This window comes from Lepisosteus platostomus, chromosome 5 (assembly GCF_059453375.1).
Source record: "Lepisosteus platostomus isolate fLepPlt1 chromosome 5, fLepPlt1.hap1, whole genome shotgun sequence".
Taxonomy (NCBI): domain Eukaryota; kingdom Metazoa; phylum Chordata; class Actinopteri; order Semionotiformes; family Lepisosteidae; genus Lepisosteus; species Lepisosteus platostomus.
In genome coordinates this window covers 16,800,385-16,825,722 of record NC_142615.1, presented here as the reverse complement: position 1 = coordinate 16,825,722, position 25,338 = coordinate 16,800,385, and the positions used below count along the sequence as shown (strand labels likewise).

The window sequence follows — 25,338 nt, the reverse complement described above, 5'->3', positions numbered from 1 at the left end:
GGCGTCGACGGTTTCCAGCACCCCCCGGCCCGCTTCAACATCGGAGCCGACAGGGGGTACCTTTACTACCCCAGGATGCCGGATTTCTGCAAGAAGTGCAGACAGTCCGGCCACAAGGAGAACACGTGTGACATCGTCAGATGTCACAACTGTAACAAAGAGGGGCACCTGGCAAAAACCTGCCGGGCAGCCAAAAAGTGCGATGGATGCGGCGCCGAGGGACACCTCCTTCACTAATGCAAGGTAAGCAAACCTTCGTTTGCGCAGGTGGTAGAAGCCGACCAGCAGAAACCGGTCTCAAGACAAAGGGAGAGAGGTGAGAACAAAGAACCCGCACCTCCCCCGCAGAGAACCGAAACTGCCGAGGCCACACCCCAGCTGCACCAGTGCCTCAAGATGGCCGCCAGGACGACGGACAAAATGGCTGACCGGAGGAAGGGCCCTGGATAACTCCCAGCAAGAAGGGAAAGAGGATCCACCTTCGGAAGGACAAAAGAAAAGAGTGGTGTAGCGGCGAGGCTTAATAATAAGGCAGAATTAAGTGTTTCTGAGCTTCCCAAATGAGGCCCCATTTCTCTGTTCATCTCTGTGGTGCAGCCACAGAGAAACTATTCATGCAGGCTGATTTAAGATGTTTTCTTTTGATAAGGACAGCTCCCAAAGGGGGATGCACTTAGCTAAGCCTGGCTATCATGATCAATGGTCACCCATTGGCGCCTATCTGTCTAGGGAGTGCCAGTTGGACATCTGGACTGCATTCCTAAGTGTCAGGAGTAAGTGACTCATATCTCACCTTGATCAACCAATCAGGGACTGGTAGGGCCGAGTAACCCACGTGGGACTCTGATGCCCATGGAACTTTCAGCCAATCAATGAGCTGAAGTTCCTCCAGGTAAAAACAGGCAACACGAGATTCAGTAAGATTCAGTAAGATTCAGTAAGATTCTGGAGAGGATTCTGTGGACTGTTCTAAAGGGAATTCAAAGGAGAATTCCAGGGCAGGACGGCCCAGGAGCAGAAGGCTCCCAAGGGCAGGACATTCTCGCAGAGCGCCTCCTGACCATCCTGAGACTCAGCCCGGACAACCACGGAACGGCCAGTGTGTCCGAGTGCCAGAACCTTCCTTTGTTCTAAGAGTCTAGAGTGGAGGTTGCCAGAGAGTAACCAGCAGCAGGCCTCGTGAACAGGTCGGAACTGTGGACAGCTGAATCACTATTCAGAACTAGCTCTTCATCAGGAACGAACCGGTCCTCTTCCTGACTTGCTGGGACCCACAGTGATCTTTTCTCCTGTGCACAAACTTTGCGAGTTAAAGCAAACACTAACTAGCCGGCCAGCGGGCATCAGCAGCGCTCCGTCGCAAGCCGCACAGCACAGCCTGGCACCGAGCCAGAGAGCGCAGATTGGACAGCAACAGCCTGCAACTGTTTCTTTGTGCCCGCAGGAGATCTGAATCCCCAGAGATTGGATGAGTATTCAACTTCACTGCATTACTGCTCGAGAATTCAATTGTAATCCCAACCAGTTGATATCATTTTAATTCCTAAGAGTTATGTTCTTGTTTTGAGTATCTAATGTAGAAGTTGTAACCAAGTTCACTTTACGAAACGGTCTTAATGAATGATATACTGAATGTATGTCCTCTTGATATGTGTAACACTTCGTAACTGACTGAATATATATCTTTTGTATTCTGATAACCCTCTCGATAAGATCTGTTAGGTTTACATGCATATTTTATGTATTAATAAATGTATCCTCGTGTATTAGTACCTGTGTGTGTGCTTTGTTTGAGTTATGTCGCATGGTTGGATTCTAAAGCCATCAAAAGAATCAACTTTGTGATTTACTGCTACAATTAATAATTGTCTCAGTAAATGCCCAAACCCTACAGAACTGGTGCCTTCAGAGAGCCACTATGATTACATATTTGGCGTCCCTGAGCCGGTTTTCTTACATATTTGGCGTCCCTGAGCCGGTTTTCCTACAGTGGTAAGGGAGAACCGTTTCCTCGTCCTAGAGGAAACGGAACTTTCTTCCCCCGAGGCCCAGGAACAACCAGAGGAGGCAGCCCAGGAAATGGAAACCCCCCCCCCGAGGCCCAAAGATGACAGGAAGTGACAGCCCAGGAAACGGAACCCCCCTCCCCCGAGTCCCACGGACAACAGGAGGAGGCAGCCCAGGAAGAGGTTACCCCCTCCCCCGAGGCCCAGGGACAACAGGAAGAGGCAGCCCAGGAAGTCGGAACCCCCTCCCCTGAGGCCCAGGAACAACAGGAAGAGGCAGCCCAGGAAGTGGAGCCCCCCTCCCCCAAGGCCCAGGAGCAACTGGAGGTCCCCGAAACTCCTGGAGAAAGGGAAGAAAAAAGCCTTCCCGAAGCGGTGGCGGAGAGTATCCTCGAGGAAGACAAGATTACTTTGAAGCCGCCCTGGAGCTGGGACTGATGGTAGGGCTGGACCTGTCCAGCATGTTTACCTTTCAGTCCCCAGCGAGACCTGGAGGGAGCCCAGCATATTCCCCCCAGGACCCGAATGAGAGGAGTTACATCTAGGCTAAACAGTGCCCAGATGTAGACTCCCAAGTTTTCCACTGTAAGCACAAAGAGAGGAGGTTCAACTTTCACTTGTTTAATCATGATTGTGAAACTTACCTTTCTAACAACTAATGTGAGAGGGCTAAGAGACCCGGTGAAAAGATGGGGAGTCTTTCATGATCTGGTCTCAAAGTCTTTCTCAGTTTGTTTCTTACAGGAGGTCCACCTGAAGGATGAAAGCGACAAGCTGACATTCACCAGGGAATGGACGAAGGGAGAATCATGCTGGAGCGTAGGAGGGGTCCACTCTTCCGGAGTGAGAATCCTCCTCAGAAACCCAGAGATGACGCTGGTTTCCTCCTTCTCGGTGGTGCAGGGCCGGATCCTGGTCGCAGACATCGACTGGAGGGGGCAGAAGTTGAGAGCAATTAACGTCTATGCTCCGACGGAACCCTCTATCCGGAAGGAAGTGTTTGCTGACCTGGCCAGCTGCTGCACCACCAACAGACAGGTGGTGCTTGGCGGGGACTTCAACGTCGACCGGGAGAAGGGGAGCGACGCTAGCTCGGCAGAGCTGGAGTCGCTACTCAAGCAGTTCTCCCTGGTAGACGGTTTCAGACGGTGCCGCCCTAACGACGCCGGAACGACATGGAAAAACTCCCGGGGAGTGTGCAGCCGCCTGGACTACATCTTTCTGCACACGACCTGCTCCCTGGAGTCGGCGACGGTGTCCCCGGAGTGGTATTCCAGCCACGAGCGCTTGACGGTGGTGGCTAACACCAACCTGCCGGCATTCGGTCGTGGGTACTGGAAGCTGAACCGGGAGATACTGGAGGAAGACGACTTCAAGGCACTGTTCCGTAAAGACTACGCGAGCTGGGTCGATCTGAGAGACGGCTACAGCTCCATGGTGGAATGGTGGGAGTCGGTGAAAGACAGGACCCGAACCCTGGCGCAGACGTACTGTAGATGGAAGGCGGCCAGGGAGAGGAAGGAAGCTGCACGACTCCAGAGACAACTAGAGGAGGAGTACAGCTCGGCTAACGGGGGAGGAGCCTTCAATTCAGCCCGGGCACGGGACCTGAAGGAGAGGCTCCGCAAACTCAATCAGGTCCGAGGAGCTCAGAAAAAGAGGGTGATCCACGGCCTGAGACGGGGAGATGGAGAGGAAGTGCTGGACGAGAGCGACAAGGTAGAAGCGGCCACCGCTTTCTACACAGAGCTCTTTTCAGAAAAGCAGACGGAGGTGGAGGCAGGCGATGCTTTTCTGGAAGAGCTGAAGGCACGAGTACCGGAGGAGGTGAGGGAGGACTTGGAGGGTCCGATCGCGGCCGAGGAGCTGAAGGCGGCGCTCTTGTCCATGGAGAATGGCAAGGTGCCAGGGCCGGACGGACTCCCCAAGGAATTCTACACCTGCTTCTGGGACACCCTGGCGGCAGATCTGGTGGAAGTGGATCTTCCGCCGGGGGAAACTCGGAGACACCATGAGGGAGGGCATCATCTCCTCTTCAAGAGCCCTTAGCAGAAACGGTGAGACGGGACCCTGTCACGGCCTGGAGATATTGGGAGGCGCGGGGGAAACCCTGAAGATCTCCCAGTATGCCGACGACACAACGCTGTTCCTGAGGTCGGACAGGGGGTTGAGGAGGGCCCTGCAGGTCATGGAGCAATACTCCAGAGCCTCGGGGTCGAAACTCAACCGCCAAAAGAGAAAACTGAAGTTCTTCGGGCCCTGGAAGCACAGGACGACAGCGCCGGAGGGTCTCAAGCTCTGCACGGAGCCCCTCAAAATACTGGGGGTTTCCTTCCAGAGCCAAGACAACGAGACCAACAACTGGACCAAGAGGATCGCCAAGGTGAATGCGAAGCTGGGTCTGTGGAAAACGCGGTCGCTGTCCTACACAGGGAAAGTGATGGTGTTGAAAGCAGACATCCTGCCGGCTTTGGTTTACCTGGCGGTGGTGTACCCGCTGCCGGCCAGACTCAGACGAGCGCTGCAAGGGATTATCTTCGGCCTCGTCTGGGGCGGCAAGTACGAGTACATCACTCGAAAACCGGATGTGTCAGCCGGTCGAGGAAGGGGTTCGAGATGTCCCACATTTCCCCCTGAAACTCGACTGCATCTTCTACTGCAACCTCTGTCGGGCGCTGCAGGAGCCCATTGGCCACAAGTACCAGTACTTTGTCAGGCTGTGGCTCTCCGTCCCGATGAGGCACTTGGTCCAGTGGTCAAACACTGGGCCCAAGGCAGAGAGGCGACCGAAGTTCTACACCCACGCTGTCAAGTGGAGCAGGAGGCCAACCACAGAGCCCTGTACAAAGAGGTGAGGGGGCATTTGGTCGCTGACGAAAGGCTGCAGGTTCCCAGACAAGTCTGGGAAAGGACACAGCCCAAAGAACTTGACAACCAACTGAAGGACCTCAACTGGATGGCTGTGCACAAGAGACTGGCTACCAGAGAGGTCCTCTACAGACACTCGCTAACCAGGAATCCGCATTGCCCCCGGGACACGTGTTTTGTCGAGGAGACTCAGGAGCACGTGTTCTGGAGCTGCCTCTTCGCCAAGGTGGTGTGGGGCAGAATGGACAACATTATGCAACTCCTGGGAAAGGATGCAGTGCTCAGTTACCAGTACATTCTGCTGGGGGCTGGCACCCACCAGACTGGACAAGGGGACACAGGACCTGTGGGGGCTGCTACTGTCCCTCACAAAACAAGGACTGTGGAAGGTGAGGAACACTCTCATCCGGCACAACATAAAGTGGGGGGCGAGGGAGCTGGAGAAGAGGATCCTGGCGGACCTCAGGAGGAGGACGAAGCACCACGTCGCCAAATGGGGTTTCCCCACGGCGAGGGAGCGCTGGAATGGACTTTGGGCCCTATACAGAGATTAAAGGACAATAGCAAGTGGTAGATTTGGAGGGACTCTCTTAATTGCGCAAATCCGCCCCCACTCGCAAAGATTGATAACGGACAATCAATCTCCGTTCCGCCGTTGTTTTTTATTACATGGAGTGTTAATATGTGTGAGATGTTCCTTTTGAGATGTTTTTTTTGCAGAATAAAGTATATTTTGTAGAACAAAAAACATATTATGACAAGGTTTACAAGTTATCTGTTGAACTACATTCTCATAGGTGTGGTCACATTCCAGATCATTTGTTTACGTTTTTGTTTCTGGAGCAACTGTTAGATGAAATGTGCTAATATGTAACCTAACTCCAGTGTGAATAACTAGAAGAGGGGAGCAGCTCCATTCCATACCATGGGAGCTTTGAGATTGGCTGGGCCAGATCTCTCATTTGCATATCTGATTTGGAAATATAACACTAAACCCCTTCTTGCATGGATTTAACTTGCACCCAAGAGTCCCCTACTGTGTATTGCTACTTATTTTTTTATGATAAGTGGTGATTACCAGTTGACAGGTTTTATTTGTTGAATTATAAATGGTTTTGTATTATCATCCTGAATGGCCTGTACTCAAGGTTTGGTAGGGTGTTTTCATTTCATTTACCAAATTGAATTTTTGCTCTTTTAGTATTTGTCTAGAAGGCTTTCTGAAGTCAGGAACCCCATTTATTTGGTGAAAAAGGATTCTGTATTAATATTAATATTTCTCATACAACATAAATAGGGTCTTTTATGAATAAAAAGATCTTGCACTTGGAAATCTTGATAAAGCTGTGTGCTTCCATACACTCAAGCAGTTTTGATTCCTAATATTTGACCTTAGGTGCGGGAACGGGTCTTTTTTGCCATTTGATTTCCAATTGATCAGCACAGTATAGAAAATAGACCCATAAAGCAACCTCAGCAGTGACAAATGTCACTGTGTCACTTGGGTTTATACGTCGGGGTCCGGTAGTGAAGCTCCGCTCCTGTTTAGCCTCCGAAGCTGTACAGGGTGCGGCCCTGGCGCTTCAGCGCGTACACCACGTCCATGGCAGTGACGGTCTTCCTCTTGGCGTGCTTGGCATGCTCTGTGTAGGTGACGTTCTCCAGGAACACCTTCAGCACCCCGCGGGTCTCCTCGTAGTTCAGCCTGGAGATCCGCTTCACTCCCTAATGGCGAGCCAGGCTGCGGATTGCGGGCTTGGTGATTCCCTGGATGTTGTCGCAGAGAACTTTACGGTGACGCTTAGCACCTCCTTTCCCGAGTCCCTTTCCGCCTTTGCCTCTTCCAGACATCTTCTAGTTATCAGCTGTGAACACGACACACACTGCTCATCTTTGATGTATAATAGACATCTTTCTTTGATGTCTATTATACATCAAAGAAAGATTTTTATAGGTGTAGAAACTAGTAAATAAAGCCAATGATTTGTTTTAGAAATGTATTCTTAAAATATACAATTATTCACACCTGAACAATATGTAGTTCAAATTATACATTATATACAATATTGTATTCAAATGTCTAATCATCATAAAAAACACAACTAGTAAACTTCAGTTACAAATTCTAGTAACATGGCAATATATATAGTAATGACAAACACAAACTAATTACATGAACACGCTAATATTTAACTCAAAACCACATTTCGATTCAAATATAAATTTTTAAAATTTACAACTTCTTTATTTCCACGAAAATATTATGTAGCACAAACGCTACTTTCTAATAAAGACAGAAAGAAACTGTTTGTTTTGTGTCTACTGGTGATCCTCCTCTCGATACTAATGAAATGTTTAATATGATCCCTCGAGAAAAAAAAGGAATCAATTTCCGCCTGGAATGATTGATGCCCCATCAAACATTTTGTAATATCCCTGGAAGTTTATACAGTAGAATCCTGGTTCGTGGCTTAAATTCAAGGTAAATGAGACTAAGGAAACGAGTTGGAAACTTGATGTCGAAGTGGGATTTACAGTGCCTTGCGAAAGTATTCGGCCCCCTTGAACTTTTCAACCTTTTGCCACATTTCAGGCTTCAAACATAAAGATATAAATTTTTTATTTTATGTGAAGAATCACCAACAAGTGGGACACAATTGTGAAGTGGAACGAAATCTATTGGATTTTTGAAACTTTTTTAACTAATAAAAAAATGAAAAGTGGGGCGTGCAAAATTATTCGGCCCCTTTACTTTCAGTGCAGCAAACTCACTCCAGAAGTTCAGCGAGGATCTCTGAATGATCCAATGTTGTCCTAAATGACTGATGGTGATAAATAGAATCCACCTGTGTGTAATCAAGTCTCTGTATAAATGCACCTGCTCTGTGATAGTCTCAAGGTTCTGTTGAAAGCGCAGAGAGCATCATGAAGACCAAGGAACACACCAGGCAGGTCCGTAATACTGTTGTGGAGAAGTTTAAAGCCAGATTTGGATACAAAAAGATTTCCCAAGCTTCAAACATCCCAAGGAGCACTGTGCAAGCGATCATCTTGAAATGGAAGGAGTATCAGACCACTGCAAATCTACCAAGACCTGGCCGTCCCTCTAAACTTTCAGCTCAGACAAGGAGAAGACTGATCAGAGATGCAGCCAAGAGGCCCATGATCACTCTGGATGAACTGCAGAGAACTACAGCTGAGGTGGGAGAGTCTGTCCATAGGACAACAATCAGTCTTACACTGCACAAATCTGGCCTTTATGGAAGAGTGGCAAGAAGAAAGCCATTTCTCAAAGATATCCATAAAAAGTCTCGTCTAAAGTTTGCCACAAGCCACCTGGGAGACACCCCAAACATGTGGAAGAAGGTGCTCTGGTCAGATGAAACCAAAATCGAACTTTTTGGCCACAATGCAAAACGATATGTTTGGCGTAAAAGCAACACAGCTCATCACCCTCAACACACCATCCCCACTGTCAAACATGGTGGTGGCAGCATCATGGTTTGGGCCTGCTTTTCTTCAGCAGGGACAGGGAAGATGGTTAAAATTGAGGGGAAGATGGATGCAGCCAAATACAGGACCATTCTGGATGAAAACCTGTTGGAGTCTGCAAAAGACCTGAAACTGGGACGGAGATTTATCTTCCAACAAGACAATGATCCAGAACATACAGCAAAATCTACAAAGGAATGGTTCACAAATAAACGTATCCAGGTGTTTGAATGGCCAAGTCAAAGTCCAGACCTGAATCCAATCGAGAATCTGTGGAAAGAGCTGAAAACTGCTGTTCACAAACGCTCTCCATCCAACCTCACTGAGCTCGAGCTGTTTTGCAAGGAAGAATGGGCAAGAATTTCAGTCTCTCGATGTGCAAAACTGATAGAGACATACCCCAAGCGACTTGCAGCTGTAATCGCAGCAAAAGGTGGCTCTACAAAGTATTAACGCAAGGGGGCCGAATAATTTTGCACGCCCCACTTTTCATTTTTTTATGAGTTAAAAAAGTTTCAAAAATCCAATAGATTTCGTTCCACTTCACAATTGTGTCCCACTTGTTGGTGATTCTTCACATAAAATAAAAAATTTATATCTTTATGTTTGAAGCCTGAAATGTGGCAAAAGGTTGAAAAGTTCAAGGGGGCCGAATACTTTCGCAAGGCACTGTAAATCACCCATTTCACATTTTACTTCATTGGGCAGTATGTGCCAGAGAGCAATGCTACTGCATCTCTTCGATAGCTCAGTTGGTAGAGCGGAGGACTGTAGTGGAGTCAACAGGGAATCCTTAGGTCGCTGGTTTGATTCCGGCTCGAAGGAAGGTGCTTTTCATGTAATTTAATCAAAGAGTTAAAAAAGCGACTCTGTTTTATTCAGACATTGATCAAAAGCTCAATAATCGACTAAGCAAAGGCTCCTGTTCCGAATTCAGCCCACGTCTGATTGTCTTTTTTTTGCCAAGATCTGATCTTTGAATTAAGGGACTACACCGTCTGCTTTGTAATTCAAAAATACATACAAATGTCAAGTTTTTTGTAGATATAAAGGTGTTCTCTGTTTTCAAAGGATAGTTACTTAATTGGCATAATGATTTGGTATTGATTTTGTATCGTTGTATTATAAAGTTTGTGCTTTCTGTGTTTTTATCGTATTGTGAACTTATTTTTTAAACAAATGCTTACAAAGGCAAACACGGCACACATCTGTTTATACCAGCGGTGAATTGTACATTTTTATTAAGTACAAGCTACTGTGCACTTCTGGGAGTATAACAGGTTCGATATAAAGTGGCAAAAATATAAAAGGGGAAAATACCCCAGACTGCGTGTAAAGCCCTCGTTGTGACTGTTTTAGATAAAAATGGCGTACTGTGCACGAAATTTTGCAGAAACACAATCTGATATTTTGATAATTATTATTTTAATAATTTTATAAGTATGAGGCCCCGGATCCAAATCTTCAGTTCTGATTTTTTTAAGTGATATCTTTCCTTCCTGTCGTGGAAGTCACACGATGTGAGCAATTGTTTTTTTTTACGTTACGATCCAAAGAGCCTCAGACTCACTGTAACCAAACCAGGATGGATTCTGCTGGGAGCCGGACTGAGCTCATTCTCACTCCCTGTGCTGAAAACAGAATTAGCTCTTCCCCAAACATCGTCTACAGCTGCTGGATTGTGCTCTGCATCTTACTGCTCCGGCAGTTACTTTGACGAAAGACAAATCACTTGTGCGCTTTTAACCTTCTCGCAGCTACGGGCGAGACTGACGCTCACGATATGAAGGCACCCGCTGGTATACCTTCTCTAACTTTCAGTCGCGACAGACTTCGCTTTTTAAAAAAAAAAAAAGTAGATATAGCCCTGAAAAAAGCATTAGCTTTATCAGTTTTATATTAATCTATTTTGAATCAAAGTTTGATATTTTGTTTTATTTTTTATTGCATTTTACATAATAATAATAATCATTATTGCTTACACTTATATAGCGCTGTTCTGGATACTCCACTCAATGCGCTTTACAGGTAATGGGGACTCCCCGCCACCACCACCATTCTCCTGAATGATCACAGAGAGTCAGGACCTTGGTTTTACGTCTCAGCCGAAGGACGGCACCTGTTTACAGTTTAGCGTCCCCGTCATTGTACTGGGGTATCAGGACCCGCATGGACCGCAGGGTATGCGCCCAGCGACAGAAACCAGACGTGTGTCGGGCTCGGCTGCGAGCAGGACAATGACGTCACGGGGACAAAGTAGAGGAAATCAAAACAGTTCTATAAAAGACCTGTGTCAGCTGTTGGTTTGCAGTCTGGACCCTAAATCCTCCGATCCGATTTTAAATCTCTCTAATACCTGAGCTGCGGCTTCTTCCGAGTATTTATTCGTATACTTATTATGTGTAAGTGTATAGATGAAACCTTTCATAGTGTAACGCTTACGGCCGACAGGCACTGTGTAAGAGCCGGTGTACCAGAGCAGGTGACGTCACTGCCCTTCCCTGTGATAGCAGGACCACAGCCCGTGGGTTGTGGGGAGATCTCTCTTCAGCTCACCGGGCTGGGTTGCTGCAGAGAGACATGGGAGTCCCGGGTTCGAGCCCCCGACGGTGGGGGGCCGACCTAATGCGCCCTTGTTGCGTTAAAATATATTGTTCAGTTTAAATCAAAATGCTTTACTAATACAAGAGAGAAGTATAATATGAAGGATGTGACAAATGTATGATTTCACGGAACAAAACGGTTTTTATTTGCATTCGAAATGAAGCAGAATTTTAGCGCAACACACAAGCCCTTTGTCTTTATTAGTGATTTTTAAACAGACGTAGAAAACGCGTTTTTTTAACACTATAATAGCAGGGTCAGTGGCGTAATGAATAACGCGTTAGGCCTCGTGTCAGAAAATTATGGGTTCGACTGCCATCTGGCTTGTTGAGTTTATACCACTTACATTCTTTTATATAAATGAACTGCACCTGAAAGCTATAGAAAACACTTTGGGTAAGTTGTCTGCAGCCTCCTGCATCGACAACTTACCCAAAACACTGTACTGTCTGGAGATCAGCTCCAGCTCTGAACTCAATTGCAATGAAAAACCATGCGTAACAAAACTGGAGAACAGCTGAACTTGTGCTCAGTTCGGTGATGAGGGTTCAGAACTGTCGTTGTTGTAATTAGCACGAACTGCACAGGCTCTGAATCAGACCATGTCAATTAGTCTGATCAGTGTAGGACACGTTAATGTAGAATTATTAATAGGTTTATTAGTTAGTTAGTTCAGGTTTACCCACCTGAACTAATGTAGAATTATTACTTGGTCTGTCTCTTGTTTGTATATAAATGAATGTCTCTGACAACTTAATGTTAGTTTTACGATGTAGGTCAGGCGTTGACATATGCACGAGTATACGAAATGTCTCACTCCTGATTAAACTCATGTTCTATAGGAGATTGGCGATTCCTCCTGTTTCTCATACAACCATATCAGAACAGAAGCCCGTGTCACCCAGCTGTGATTCAAGATCGACTCGCATCTTTATCCCTTTTTTGTTCATGATCATTATTTTCTTTAGTTATGATCAATATTGAACTTTTTTTAAATGAAATGACAATAATCAAACATGCAGGCAGATTTTTGAAAAGTATTCGGAATTGACAGGGTGCCCCTTTGGAACAGTCGTCAGAAAATGTGAGAAAATGAAAGTTATGTAAGCTCTCACACAAAGCATTGAAGATTGGAATCTGAGTGTAAAAAAGCTACCTGTCTCCCAATGATAGGCAGGGATACACACCATGACTCGAATAGACTCAGCGAACTTTAACGCCTATGATATTACGAGTGCTTTGCACGTGTCGAATTTCAAGAAGGAACTACTACAACAGTTTGGACATAATTCAATACCACCGGCAAAGTCCAATGCCGGCAACTTCTGAGAAAATAATGTTCACTCATGGAATTTGGTCTTTGAATGGCTGGCGGGAAAATTCATTTATACTCCTTTTGCACCCTCAGCTGAAACATGTTAAAATAACAACGCAGATTTGTTGGAGAACCTGACAAGAATTATTGGGTTAGTACTGTATGTATTCTTGTATATTTACTTTAATTTTAATATAAATGTAAACATGCATGCTTTATAAGCTATTGTAATTTTAAAATATGTTAGCTGAGGATGCGAGGGGGGCTATTATACCTTGTGAAACATGCAAGGAACCGTAAAAAAGGCTGATATTTGAATAAAATTGGCGATCACAAGAAAACCACAATTTATGTGGTATTATCATCAATATCCTTCAAAATCGACGTTCAAATGAAGGATTTGAAGAAACTATGAAAAAAGCAATAGTAGTAGGAGAGGATTTTGATTTTTGCTCTTCAAGTCAGTAGATCGACGTAGAGTTGCGCCCCTACAAACAGCACAAAGGATGAAACCCACCTCCTTCGTTATTGCTATGTTTGTGCCGGTGAAAGTAGCGTTTGTGCTATTTAAAGCATCTCGGAAGATGAAGGTGCAGTCACTTCCACATGTCATGATATCATTAGATCCGACGACAAGAGCTGAAGCCCCCCAGTCCAAGCCAGCAATGTGAGGAAGATGGACATGGAGGAAGGTAGCGTGGCCGAGCGGTCTAAGGCGCTGGATTTAGGCTCCAGTCTCTCTGGGGGCGTGGGCTCGAATCCCACCGCTGCCAAATGTTAGTGTTTTAAGACCTGCAATACGATCAGTAAAAGTGCTTTTTGTTAGGCTGCAGGAGGTGTTAAGAGATAAACTTTCTAAAAGACAGGCTTAACATCAAGGCAGAAAAAATATTTTGTTTTCTCAACAGAAATTCTCTTTGGCACGTTCAGCTTTATGTAGGGAACAACATCTGCCAAGATCACTTTTGAGGCAGTGCACATGATAATGTACCGGCAAGTACAGTACATTCAATATTGGCTGTGGTGGTGAGCTGCTTTTGTCTGTGAAACTTTTAATTCTTCACGCCGAATCGTTGGCAGGGGTAAAGCTTATTAAATCTTTGAACATAGCGCTCCATCAGAAGTACTTTGTTCGTGATCAAAAGAGATCAGAGGATTAACTTCATGAATTCACATAGCATACCTTACAGGAAAGATTTAAAAGGGGAATTGATTGTGCTTCCTGATGTTGTTCCTGTGGTTTCTTTGGATACAAAGGTGAATGTTCTTTGACGTTCTGCTAGAGTATCCACTGGGTGAGCTTTATCAATTAGCTCGGATAGGTCATCAGTGCTCCGTCTCCGGAAAATAATCAGCACTGTCGATCACGAGTTTACAGATTTCTCCAAATAACAACTATACATTTTAACCCAGCGGTTAGCATTCCTTCAATCCAATAGTTTTACTCTGGGTAAAAAGCAGCGCAATCTACAGAGAGATGATATTCAAATATTTCAACGTTCTTATTGGATTACCTGTATGGAGATATCGCTCATAATTCCTAATATGATTTTGAGTTCAGTTTTGCTTTACTACTTTCAGAGTCTTTTATTGACCTTGCTGAAGCAGAGAAGTGACATAATCACAAATGTGACCTACCTGTACTGCTGTTTCTGGTTAATAATTATTATTGCGAGGAAAAAAAAACAGCTTCTTGCATTAAGAGCAAGAGCAACCAACGCGCTCTCTTGTTGAGTTGGGTTTTTTCCGTGGTGCTCTTCCTCAGATGCAAAGTTATTTGGCGAGCAAGGACCTCTGAGAAGGAGCCTGAATCCGTCAAGAACTCTGAAATTCTAATATCGCACTACCGTCTTGTGTACAGAGATCTGCTTCTTCCTTTTTGAGTGTTTTGTTGTTTAAGAGCACACTTCCTACCTCGAATGTTAGTTTCAGGAGATGTGTTACCAGATCACAGATCATCTTGAAAAGATTTGGGATGCACTGGCTCAGTTATTTGAAGGAACCTATACCACCAACGCACTTCTGAGAAGCACCTGCACATTTTCGCAATCCTCTCTCTCACCTACAAAGTTATGAAGACACAGACGACCAACAAAAACTAATTTGATTCACTCAATTATTTGTCCATCTCTAAAGCCTGTGTGTATTGACTAGGCAATTCAAAAGCACATATTAAATAAGAACACGATCCTTCTTGTTACCATTCACGTGGTTGGAGCGTTGTTTCGCCCTTTAACATTCTTCTACAATATTTACAAAAGGGCTTTATCACTGGAGTTGTGTGCATCAGTCCATGAACATCAACTGTACTGCTGTTTTTCTATGCGTAATTTAATTGCAAGCACTTAAAAGATGCAAAAAGGTTTCAAAGAAAACATAATTGAAAGACAGTCGAGTAAGGAGGTAGAAAAACGCACTCCCCCATTGAAGAATCAACCACCGTCACCCATGTGACTGGATATAAAAATAAATTATTCATTTCAATTATTCATGAAGGGTGGATTGTGGTCAGTAAACATATGCACATCTTTAAGTCAGTTCCACCATCTGTGCCATAGGGGATGTAGCTCAGTGGTAGAGTGCATGCTTTTCATGTATGAAGTCCTGAGTTCAATCTCTGGCGTTTCCAGATGTCTTATATTATTGTGCTCACATCGCAATCTTCTGTTGAGTGAGAACTCTTTGCTCGTGTTCATAGAGAGCCAGGTTTACACAATTAAATTCAGTCACACACGAAGTGCTACAGTCTTGCTCTGCTGTTTTAAATGTACCTCCAAAGCATTTCGTTGTGTTAACTACCAAATGATTTGAACTAATTTTACGTCATATTCAGGAAATCCAGAGAAGGTCATCAGACTTTTAGTGGCTGTTGAAGAAAACACCTGTTGAATCTCACCAGGGATTTCTTGAGAGATCATTCAGCGAGCAAGTCCTCCCTCTGGACTCCAAATATTTTGGGTTAAACTGTTATTCACATACTCTAACGAAGAGAAACGTTAGTGTCTTCCGGTGTGTGAGCCCATTTCTAAAAAAAAAAAGTTATATAAATTGAATTGTTCTACTTTTTAGGCTTGCATAGTCTTATTAATATTTCAGTTAAATCTTTTTTTCTGTAGTAACATCAGTTGATATTAATATTAGTCCTGATTTATAATTTTTTTGTCATGGTTGATCTTAAATAATTTTGTATTTAGTTTCAGTTTTGAAAAATCATGCAGAGAAGCTACCAAAACTGGTAATGTTCATATAATGTGTAATGCAATAGCAGCATTTTGGGTTGAAAACAAAAAGTATATCTTGGTATGAATCCTAACACTTCATAGACAGTGTTCTAGGACTTCTCACTTCAGATAAAGTTGTCAATACATCATAGATTTCTACTCAATCAATATCAGCAGTGTTATCGCTACCGAACGCTAAATATAGATCCTGGCAATACTTCGTGAGATCTTCGTAAGAAAATCCAAAATACTACGGAAGGAATCAAATTTATATGTTTCTTTGGATCGAGAAGATGATCATTATGAGACTCAAAACATGCCTGTCTTTTCTTTTGGACAAATGGATTATTGAGGTGTAAAGATGGGTTCAAAACCAAAATCACCTGCTATCACTGCTGTTTCTTCAAATCCTTCAACTGATCATCGATATCGAGGAATAATATATAGTTTCTTCAAATCCTTCAACTGATCATCGACATAGAGAAATAATATTATACAATTGTGGTTTTCTGTTAATTGCCAATTTGACTAATTACATCTTCGTTTACAGATGTCTTGCATGTATCACAAGGTATAATAGTCGTCGTGCGTCCTCAGTTAAAATGTACGACAAAAGTACAACATTTATGGTTACATCCATATTAAAATGAAGGTAAATATACCAAGATATTAAAATACAATTGTACAGTCCTAACTTAATAATGCCTGTGAAGTTTTCCAACAAATCCGAACTGTAATTTTGAAATATTATAGCTGAGAATGTAAAGAGAGTACAAAGATCAAATTCAATGAGTGAAAATGCACCAGTAGTTCTCTAAGCTGAGTTTCTTCCCTGAACATGACTTGCTTGCGAAGCACCAAGCAGCCTTGAACGGATCGCGGAAATCAAATATACAGTACAGATGGATTCAGAGTGTGCTTTCCAACTTTTGTGCAACATTTTCCTTTGATAGGGTGGAGTTGTCTTCACAATCTGGGTTAAATAAAAAGGAGTGACGTCAGTGTTAAACAGCTTTCCTTCTTGGAGAACAATGGTACAAACTCAGATGCATTTTATCAAGTCGAGGTCATTCTCTTCGATAAATTCATTCAGAAGCTGAAATATGTGCTCTCCTGTAGTTCCTGTTGGTAGCGGTTTACAGAACAGAAAGTCTTCATGAGACATACCCTCAAACTCGAATCTAACGTAAACGAGCAAATTGGCCAAATCGACTACAGACTCATCTAATTGCAGTGAAAAACATCTGCTCATCTTAACGCGCTCTATCAGTGTACTTTTGATATAATCCTTCATTTCAATAATTCTATAAATGACTGTGTCTTTCAGGGGGAGGGGGGCAGCAGGTCGAGCTGTTTAGCAGCTTTTTTTCCACACATAATACGTGTCAGCTCTTTTGCCAACTGTAAATAAGGTTCTTCAAAAATAGTGTAGCTTACCTGCTTTAGCAATCCGCAAGCTTTTTCCGCGTTTCCGTTTTTATTTCCGTATTTATTTAAAGTTTTTATTTCATGCGCATGGGAGCGAAACACAGAGACGCTCGGTGTATTTTTCTCAAATTCGAACAGTTCTTAAATATTTTTCTATCACGCTTTCGTGTGCTCACAAGATTGCCTGCGTTCGTAGCACGTATTTCTATGCATTCCTGTGTTTACAATGTTGGCATTGTTCCAAAATCACGCTAATTCTCCTTTCTCCCTATTTGCTGGAGATACAATAGCTTTTTTTAAATACAATTGGTCACTTGCATCCGTAGCACGCATTCCTATAGAGTGGTATAGAATTACAGAGTATCTCTTGTGTCCACTGAAGTATTAGCACGCACTGTATCGTAGTATGTAGCCTGCGTATTCGACAAGTATTAAAATACAAAATATGAAAACCCGTCCCGATTTTTCAGTGCACACTACACAGTTCCAGGGTCATTTGGCGTACCACCTGGTGGCACTCCACGTACCACTGCCGGTACGCGTACCACAGTTTGAGAACTACTGATCTACAGTATCTATAAATCTCTTACACGTCATTTACAATGGCTTTTCAACTAATAGCCCGTGCAGGGATCAAACCCTAACTGTTGGTACAGTACGAGTTGCGTAAGGCTCTGTAACGCGCAGATGAGAAACTAACCTCTGCTTCTTCATTATATACACAGTGAGCTATATATGCGAGCTTACTGCCTCCTACAGGCTCTGTATTTGATTGCGGTACAAGACCGGCCGTGGAGATAAAGTGAGACGGGTGTGTACATTAAAAGGCTCATAGTGTCCCTGGGAGGGCTCAAACCACCACCCTTTTGGTTAACAACCGAACCACAAAGACTCATGTACAGCTTAACACTTCTCGGTCTCAGTGAAAGTGATACACTCCGTAAAATTTCCAGAGATTCATTTATTTTTAAAGGAAAATCACCAACAGCGGCCGAGATCTACTGGAGTTTTTTCATTCTATACTGCGATTTCTGAAGGGTACTCTGTGAAAATACGAGTTTTGACGAGAAGGGATGGACATATAAGGTCAAAAGGCTTGAGGAATTGAACCTTAAGGTGAAGACTGCGGGTTCAGTAGCAGCAGAACCTGATCAGTATCAGTTAACTCCGATATACTTTGAAAATGAACTTGGGGATTTAGAGTCAGACGTGCTACCGTTGCACCATGGGGTACTTAATTAAAAAAAAATAGAAAAAAAATCAGTGTTCCTGGATCTGTAATTGAGAACAACACCTGCACAAGAGCTGCGCAGGAAGAATAAAATGTGGTCTGGGATGAAGAGACTCTCTTCGGAGAGCTGCGCTCTTCACAGGAGATTTTTTTTTTTGTGAAGCTGATTTGTCTCCTTTGGGAAATTCAACAGCTCTGACAACCGTGACTTCGTGGCGCAACGGTAGCGCGCCTGACTCCAGATCAGAAGGCTGTGTGTTCAAATCATGTCGAGGTCAGCTGTTACTTTTTCAGGTTCTGCTGGTCCTGAACACGGAATTCACCCCATGCAGTTGAGTTCTATCTGTACACCACATAGATAATCAAAACAAAATAGAGCAGTACAGGACACGCAGTGTGGAGCTCACACAGGCTTACAGTCTCCAGCATTGGAGTGGAGGGGAAAAAAGAACTTTGTTTTTTTTTTTTTTAAGAGAAAAGGCACAGTTCACATCTGCTTAACATCACGTCCAACTAGAGACAGCTACATCAGATAATGGAATCCCGGAAGTTTCAGATAACTTTTTTTAATACAGGTTCAAGCAAACCTGAATGTTAATGAGTTTCCGGACACTTTTGTTTTATTAAAAAGTGTCTGAAGCCTGAAACTGTAATTTGAAAACAAAACCCGCTATTGGACATTAGCAGGTGCTTTTTGTAACGATTTGCTATTTCATGCTGGAAAACAAAGGAAACAGACCCAACGTTTGCTTTCAGGTGCGGTTCATTACATAATATACATCTATTACTGAGGAGCTTGAATAAAATTTACACGAACCAGGTATAGGTCGAACCTACAATCTTATGATCCGGAATCAGACGCGTTGTTTATTAAACCGCTGGCATTTCACATGACCTGAATTCCCCCAAAGTGTGCTCAGCGCCGCTACTAGTCATGCACCGCTCCGTCTAAAATTTCAAAGTGAGAAACATGTGTTTTCTGATTTTTTATGAGTTTTAAAATATAATCTCTTTAAATCAGACAAGGGGTTTATGTTTCGCACTGAAATTCCGATTGACTGAGAATTCAAAGAAAGACTGTTTTCTTCCACAACACCGTATAATTATCACATCCACCAGACTCTCCAACCTCTCCAGATCTTGCTGGTCGAGCAATTGCTCCGATAAATTAGGTCACGTATCATGTTAAATCATTTCTTCTCAACACAACATTTCCTGGTGCACGTTTTCTCTATGAAAAAAAGATATTTTTCCGTTGCACGATTTCTCGTTTTTTATCAAAGCGTACAGAAATAAAAAAGAAGAAGAAATAGTGTCGCAAAAGAACTCTGTCGCCCTTGGGAGATGTCAAACGCATTGGACATGAAAATGGCAGATAAAAGCCAGTTCTCTTCGTTTCTCAGTGTCGGGGCTGCTATGTAAAAGAGGCAATTTGCTCTGAGCGCAGGTTCAGCGCTTACTGAACGCAGATGTCTCAGAGCGGTGTGTCCAAGCGGCTGTAAAAGGTGATGGGTACCCTGTCACTGTAGCCTAGTTGGTTAAAGCGCTTCTCTATTAAACAAAAGAACCGAGATTCAAATCCCAGCCGTGTCTTTCTTCCTATCTTGTAGTACAGAACGTATCAGCAGCCATGTCAGCCTGCAACTCACAACTGGCAACCCACTAAAGCTAAGCAGGTGTGAGCCTGGTCAGTACCTGGATAGGAGACCTCCTGGGAAAAACTAAGGTTGCTGCTGGAAGAGGTGTTAGTGGGGCCAGCAGGGGGCACTCACCCTGTGGTCTGTGTGGGCCCGAATGCCCCAGTATAGTGACGGGGACACTATACTGTAAACAGGCGCAGTCCTTCGGATGAGATGTAAAACTGAGGTCCTGACTCTCTGTGGTCATTACAAATCACATGGCGTTTCTTGAAAAGAGTAGGGGTGCAACCCCGGCGTCCTGGCCAAATTTCCCATTGGCCTTAACCAATCATGGCCTCCTAATAATCCCCATCTATGAATTGGCTTCGTTACTCTCTGCTCTCCTCCCCACTAATAGCTGATGTGTGGTGAGCGTTCTGGCGCACTATGGCTGCCGTCGCATCATCCAGGTGGATGCTGCACATTGGTGGTGGTGGAGGGGAGACCCCATTACCTGTAAAGCGCTTTGAGTGGAGTGTCCAGAAAAGCGCTATATAAGTGTAAGCAATTATTAAATTATTATTATTTCGGGCAATCACAAAGGGCTTGATTTCGTTAAATGCATGTGTTCATTTCCTTTCTGGAAAACTTGTTTTTGATGAAATTCACACAGCTTGCGAAAAATGAAATTCAATTCTTGGTTATCAGTGCAGAAGAAATATTACAGGCTGGCAAAATAAACGGGAAGAGATTTTTTTTTAACCGAAAACTTGTGATTCGAGAAATGACCTTACCAGTCGGTTAGCGCGTTCGGCTGTTAACCGAAAGGTTGGTGGTTCGAGTCCACCCAGGGACGGGGTTCTTTTGCAATATAAACATTGTCTTCAGTCGATTGGATTTCTCAGCGAAACCTTAACCATTTTAATATTTGCAGGAAATGCGAGTGTTTAACACGTGTCAGGGTCACCGGGAAATGTCCAATAATGCCCAACATTGCAACTCCCCAGAAAACCATATTCACTCAAAAAAAATTATCGTCGAATCTTCATTTATACTCCAGTTATCCAGAATCCTCTGCTGAAATATTTTAAAAATACAATGCAGGTTTGTTTGAGAACTTGACAAGCATTCTTACAATAGCACTGTGCAGTTGGATTTTGATATTTTGACATATTTACCTTAATTTTAAACATAAATACTATACAGTCTATTGTAATTTTAAAATATGTTAGCTGAGGATGCAAAGGGGTGAAAGGGAAAGGTCAGAGGGTATAGTAAAAACAAGGTTAGGATTGGTGGAGGTGGTAGGGGTGTTGATGGTTTTTCTCTTGTCATGGAAATATAACTATTAATTTTAAAGGATCACTTACTGACGTCAGACAGCTGCCAATTCTCCAGACGCGTCTCTGGAAGGATAAACAGTTTATCCTCCGAGGTTCGTCCAATTTGCTAAAATTGTCCGGGTCCGGATGGAGTTTCAGCAGCCGTTCGCGCTCAGGTTTGTGATCCCGGACGAGCCCCCAAATTGTCATGGAAATATAACTATCAAGGAAGCCACAAGAGAGAGTTCTCACCTGAGTAAGGTCTTTATTTCAATATTGCAATATTGGGAGCCCTGCAAAGTGCAACCAGAGACTCAATTTGTTACAAGCAGTACAGGGTTTTTATAAGACGTTGCGCTGTAAAAAAATTCAGCACTTGGTCCCTTCTAAAACTTCCCCTTTCTCTAAGAGAAAACAGATTACATCATAGAGCGAGAGAAGAAAAACTAGATTTGTTATTCAAAGCTTATCAGTTACTTTCAGCTAATTCTAATGACCCAGACAGCATATATTGTTTTGGTACATTGTCTTCTAAACTAACCTAAACAGTGTACTTTGTTGACGAACTGTTTTCTAAAATTCTGCACGCACTGTAGCACAGCAGTTACATCCTTGAAATATATTATCTAAAAGCACCAATATATTTTTTCAAAGCTCTCTACATTTTTAAGAATCAATTTACTTATTAGATTTCCACTTCACCGGCATCATGCAAGCAAACTACATAAATATGAGAAAACACGCAAGAGAGTTGTCACTCAGAGTGTCGAAGGGTCGATGTATACTGGGGCTCAGTTGAAATGCAACGTTAGGACTTTTTCGAATTATGTCACACGAAGAGAGCACAGCCCTTTCCGCCCTGCCGCGTGTGTCTCGGTAACTCGCTGTGATCGTATAGTGGTCAGTACTTTGCGTTGTGGCCGCAACAACCCCGGTTTGAATCCGGGTCACGGCAGAATAGGGGCGTCTGCTTTTACTACTCGCACGAATGAAGGCAAAAAAAAGCCAATCGACGTGAACGAACGGCGCTTTACAGAGGAGTACTGCCTGACTGGATCGTTGATGAACGACAGAGGCCACTCCGACCTCTTCTCGGTTTTCTTCAATGACTTACTAAGGATCTTCTTCACATTCGCCCATGCAGGGGAAGCCAGTTACACCAAAGCAAACGCAGGAAAGTGCATTTCAAGCAGAGACCAGGAGGGACTTGTTTACACCGAGAGTGGGCGGAGAATGGAACAATGCGCCCAGCCCTGTTGCTGGAGCCGATTCTTGATGAGCTCTTGGGCTCACTAAGAGGCCCCCGCTGGATGCTAATCTTTCTGTTGTTCTTGCAGGTCCTGCGCTGCTTTTGAGCCGACAGAGCTCGTCCTGGTCTGTCGGCACAGCCCAATTGCAAATGATCGGCTCCGCGTACAGAAGGAACGTGCGTTTGGTACAAGAGTCCACGAAGGCACCGGAAATACATTGGGAACAAATGACCGGTCGCTCAAGACCTCTGTGAAGTACAGGAGCGTGCAAAACGAGGCTGTTTCCGCCCGGTCTCGAACCGGGGACCTTTCACGTGTTAGGCGAACGTGATAGCCGCTACACTACGGAAACCTGCAGGAACCACTGCTGGTTTCTCGCTTGCGTTTCGGGCTGAGAAAGGGACGCGTCACTTTAGGTAGGGGGCGCTGGAGAGAGGAACAAAGGGCGCGATGAAACAAAATGCCGAAACCCGGGATCGAACCAGGGACCTTTAGATCTTCAGTCTAACGCTCTCCCAACTGAGCTATTTCGGCGGTGTACAGCGCCCACAGCCACCTGCTCCAGCCTTCCTGTGTTGTGGCATGAGCGCACCAAGAGTAGCGGGAGAGTGTTGCAGGAACGTCACTCAGAAGGAAAGCCACCCAGCTGCGCCCTCTGAGCTCTGTCCAGCGCATCTTCCTCGCATGGACTCCTGCCTGCGACGGGCAGGAAACAATTAGCAAGAACAGAACGACACCCCATGGGTGTCTCATGACCGCACCTTAGGTTGTGACACGTGCAGGTGTGAGGGGTTGCCGGGCTACTTTGGAGCAGAGCTTGGGCGGAGGGGGGGCGGGAAAGCAGACAAAGAGGTGACACCTCAAGGTCTGCACGATCACAGCTCTCCGCCGCCCCAGGCTTCCGCTCGATAAGCTACTGGACACACCCGCCCCTCCTCACACAGACCGTGGAAAAGCCCCCGAGTGGGAGGGCTCTCTCTTCCTCCCAGGAGCTCTTGGACACGACGCCCAGACAGGGCGCGGGGAGCCGCCGCCTGCAAACACGGCTCCAGGCAGGACTCCACTCCGCAGGAGCCGCAGAGCAGAGGAGATGAGGGCAGCTTAGCTCCTGTGCAGAGACCTGAGCTGTTGTTGCTGTGGATGCTGTCTTTTCTGCACTCGGGGTAGGAGTGAATGTTGAGTTGCCCTTAGAAATGAAGCAGAGCACTTCAACGGCACGGGTGTGTGTGTGTGTGTGCGCCCTGGTGATTCTGGGAGACAGATCGAACCTGGGCTAAAAGAGAGGGGGCTTAGCCCTCTTCCATTTGCTAGTTCAAAGTTGTACAACCCCTTTGTATCTGCTAGGCGGCGCAGTCGTCGTGCACAAAGAACGCTTTGAAAAGCGTCAAAGGCAAGTCATTCCGAGTTGGTCGTTTGTGTTTTCCGTTCAGACGCGAAATGCTGAAATGATCTCTCGGCTCCTCGGTTGTCATTTCTGCTCCGTAAAGGGATCACAGCACGCGTCGGCTTCCAGCATGCTGGGTCGGGACACGATGCCGGGGGTTGGAGAGAGCGATGTCTTCCTCGTTAGTATAGTGGCAAGTATCCCCGCCTGTCACGCGGGAGACCGGGGTTCGATTCCCTGACGGGGAGTAGCTTTTCTTTCACCTCCTTAGAGAAATGACTGCCTTTCACTTCTCTGTTTTCTTTCACAGCGTCATGCACCTTTTCATTGCTCTCGCTTTCAGAGCCTCCGCACGGCAGTCGACTCGACATCAGGAAGCACATTGAAGTGAAAGCAGGAAGCGCTGCGACATGCGCTGTGCAGATCCCGCCACACTAAGAGGTGAGTGGGTCTGTTCGATGCACATAGAACGCTTTGAGAAGCGTCAAAGGCAAGTCATTCCGAGTTGGTCGTTTGTGTTTTCCGTTCAGACGCGAAATGCTGAAATGATCTCTCGGCTCCTCGGTTGTCATTTCTGCTCCGTAAAGGAATCACAGCACGCGTCGGCTTCCAGCACGGTGGGTCGGGACACGATGCCGGGGGTCGGAGAGAGCGATGTCTTCCTCGTTAGTATAGGACCTGTCACCTGTCCCCACCTGTCACGCGGGAGACTGGGGTGCATCAGGACGCGCCTTGAAGTGAAAGCAGGATGCGCTGTGACATGCACTGTGCAGATCCCGCCACACTAAGAGGTGGGTCCAGTGGGTCTGTTCGATCACAGCGCTAGGCGAATCCCCAATCCCCTTTTGTGCCTGGCGACAAAAGATGCCTGTTTCCGCCCGGTTTCGAACCGGGGACCTTTCGCGTGTGAGGCGAACGTGATAACCACTACACTACGGAAACGGTGGTAAGACGTGCCCAGCGGCCCAGCGCTGAGCTTCGCCAATGCGATTTAGCTGCTTCCAGTGCCTTTATTGGAGTGCGCTGATGGACCGTGCTCTCTCTCCAGAGACCAGCACGCCTGTCATGGACGGAACAGGAAAGCCGGCGCCACATTCTACAGCCCTCTCCACGCAATCGACGAAATCGGGCTACTGAAGTGGAGAAAATCGCCTCTCCAGAAAGTGCAAATATCATCTTGGAGACTATAAATCCTATTGCCGAAGGTCAGCCCTGTCTACCAGAGTAACCCTCCCACAGCGATGATCAGCTCGTCTCACACGCGAGAAGTTTCGGTTGGAAACAAGCGCCCCCTCTTCTCGCACGTTTTGCACGTTCGAGTAGTTTTAATGCGGCTCTTTCGTACACGGTGCTGATCTTTTGGAAAGCAGGAGGCAAAACCGAGTCGAACCGCCTGGGTGAAAACCAGGAACCCTAACCGCTAGACTATATGGCAGCGAACAACCATGCTGTTCCCGGCATCATGCAAGCAAACTACATAAATATGAGAAAACACGCAAGAGAGTTGTCACTCAGAGTGTCGAAGGGTCGATGTATACTGGGGCTCAGTTGAAATGCAACGTCAGGACTTTTCCGAATTATGTCACACGAAGAGAGCA

General features: G+C 45.2%; 7 non-coding genes and 1 pseudogene across 7 annotated transcripts; 5 read left to right on the top strand and 3 right to left on the bottom strand.

Annotated features, from left to right (window-relative positions):
• Nucleotides 1–6,057: 6,057 nt before the first annotated feature.
• On the top strand, nucleotides 6,058–6,113 carry LOC148664245 (U7 small nuclear RNA). The gene has a single exon (XR_015939032.1). It is a non-coding gene; the product is annotated as a U7 small nuclear RNA (small nuclear RNA).
• Nucleotides 6,114–6,419: 306 nt separating this feature from the next.
• On the bottom strand, nucleotides 6,420–6,725 carry LOC148664244 (histone H4-like; annotated as a pseudogene).
• Nucleotides 6,726–9,103: 2,378 nt separating this feature from the next.
• Nucleotides 9,104–9,192, top strand: trnay-gua (transfer RNA tyrosine (anticodon GUA)). Its single transcript is given in 2 exon segments — nucleotides 9,104–9,140; nucleotides 9,156–9,192. It is a non-coding gene; the product is annotated as a tRNA-Tyr (tRNA).
• A 3,784-nt stretch (nucleotides 9,193–12,976) lies between these two features.
• Nucleotides 12,977–13,058, top strand: trnal-uag (transfer RNA leucine (anticodon UAG)). The gene has a single exon. It is a non-coding gene; the product is annotated as a tRNA-Leu (tRNA).
• Nucleotides 13,059–18,371: 5,313 nt separating this feature from the next.
• On the top strand, nucleotides 18,372–18,443 carry trnaw-cca (transfer RNA tryptophan (anticodon CCA)). Its single transcript has one exon. It is a non-coding gene; the product is annotated as a tRNA-Trp (tRNA).
• Nucleotides 18,444–22,817: 4,374 nt separating this feature from the next.
• Nucleotides 22,818–22,890, bottom strand: trnaf-gaa (transfer RNA phenylalanine (anticodon GAA)). The gene has a single exon. It is a non-coding gene; the product is annotated as a tRNA-Phe (tRNA).
• Nucleotides 22,891–23,916: 1,026 nt separating this feature from the next.
• Nucleotides 23,917–23,988, top strand: trnad-guc (transfer RNA aspartic acid (anticodon GUC)). The gene has a single exon. It is a non-coding gene; the product is annotated as a tRNA-Asp (tRNA).
• A 621-nt stretch (nucleotides 23,989–24,609) lies between these two features.
• trnav-cac (transfer RNA valine (anticodon CAC)) lies at nucleotides 24,610–24,682 on the bottom strand. The gene has a single exon. It is a non-coding gene; the product is annotated as a tRNA-Val (tRNA).
• Nucleotides 24,683–25,338: the final 656 nt, after the last annotated feature.